At 33.8% G+C, this 1,964-nt stretch overlaps 1 pseudogene; it reads left to right on the plus strand.

The window, feature by feature from the left end:
- LOC101563170 overlaps positions 1–1,964 on the plus strand; it is a 178,272-nt pseudogene that overhangs the window by 134,738 nt on the left and 41,570 nt on the right.

A 1,964-nucleotide genomic window follows, 5' to 3' on the forward strand; every position in this document is an offset into this window, starting at 1 on the left:
TTTTTTTTAATGACACAATTTCTTTAGTAGTTTAATTTATCTATTTTATACCAGGTTAATTGTGGTAATTTGTATTGTTCAAGGAATTGGGTTCATTTTATCTAGGTTGTCAAATGTTGATGGCTCTAATTGCTTATAATATTCCCTTATTATCTTCTTGATGTCTACAAAATCTGTAAAATCTCTTGTTACATTCAGGATGTCAGTAATTTGTGTCTTCTCTTCTATGCCAGTGTTGTTAGTTTTATGGAAATTCTTTCTGAAGAACTAATTCTTTGTTTCATTTACTTCCTTTATTGTTTATGCCTTAAATTTTGATGGTTTCTCATCGCTCTTTGTAATTTCCTTCCTTCTTACTGAGTTTATTTCCCCTCCTTTTTCTAGCTTCTTGAAGTTAGAGACGACTGATTTCAAACTCCTTGCCTTTCCCATATCTACACTTTATGCTATAAATGTCCACCCTTATATCACTTTCCTGTTTTCTCCAAATTTGGTTTGTTATATTTTAATTTTCATTCAATCCTGTATCTTCAATTTTTCCTTTAAGCTTTCTTCTTTGATTATGGATTATTTAGAAGTATGCTGTCTAGTTTTCAAGAATTTGGGCATCAAGAATTTGGTATTCCTATTGATTTCCAGTTTGAGTACATTGTATTTGAAAGACATGCTCTATAATGTTGATTCTTCTAAGTTTGTTGTGATCTTTTGAGACCCAAGGCATGTTCTAACTTACATGTTTTCTAGACCCTTTTTAAGAACGAGCATCTTGTAATTGTTGATTGGAATTGCCTTTAAATATTGGTTAGATAATATTTTGGTAGTGTAGTGGAGTCCTTCTACATAGTGACTGACATTCTGTTTTATTGTTCTATCAGTTATCAAGGGAGAAATACTATAATTTCCAACTATAATAGTGGATTTATCTATTTAAAACTAATTTATTTTTCAAAACTAATTTCCTTTCATTCTTTATATTAGCTGCTCATGTATCAGCTTCATTTTCTATTCTCAGTACATTTTTTATCATAAAACAACTTAATGTACACTTTGGAAATACATTAATCTGAATATTTTACTGTAAATGTACATCATCAAAGTTTGGAGAAACATCCTACAGATAAAAATGGTGGGAGAGACCTCACATTGAAGAGCCTTGTAAGAAATATTAGAGTTTATAGTTTATCCTAATGGCAGCTGCAAGAGCATTAAAGATCTTAAACAGGGTACTAATGTCATTAAATTGATTACTTACATAAATTATTCTGGCTATAGCATACAAAACTATTGTCCAGGGGAACGTTTGGAAGCTGGTGTGCATCAACTTTCCCTCATAAGTTTGTACTGCTGGAAGTTATATAGGTCTTTATGTCTGACCCTGGAAAGTTGTAGATTTCATAGCAGAACACTTACTTGCTAACTGATTTCTGCCACCTTGTTTCTGACAACTATTCTTGTTCCATTTGAGGAGTCTTTAATTTCCCTGTGGGTCATGCTTCTCTTGAGCTTTTAATTCTTCATCCTTCTCAACTCTGTTACCTTTTTCTCACCCCCATGCACTCCTTTTGTTACAGAAATTTCCTACATCTGGTCACAGTCAAACATCTCTCTCTAACCATCTGCTGTCCTGCCAACTTCCTTCTGTCCTCTCAATGCAACAATTATTTGGTTTCACCAAGACTCCAAGTTGACTGGCCCAGTGATTCTCTCACTACCAATGAATGTTTCCTCCTGCTTCTCCTCATCTTCCATGTGACATTACATGTCTTAAGCCAATTATGACAACTCATGCATTACTTCTCCTTGTGATTGGTTCATAGATAGGAACGGCATCAGATCTGACACCATGAAACGTGCTAGTTCTACATGGTATTTCTTTGCATGCAAGAAAATGATGGACAATGCTTCATAGGAATAGAGTACCAAGATTTGCATTAGTCTTGTGGAGAACACGAGAGCAATCTTAT

The sequence above is a fragment of the Octodon degus genome, unplaced genomic scaffold, assembly GCF_000260255.1.
Source record: "Octodon degus isolate 3935 unplaced genomic scaffold, OctDeg1.0 scaffold00006, whole genome shotgun sequence".
Lineage (NCBI taxonomy): Eukaryota > Metazoa > Chordata > Mammalia > Rodentia > Octodontidae > Octodon > Octodon degus.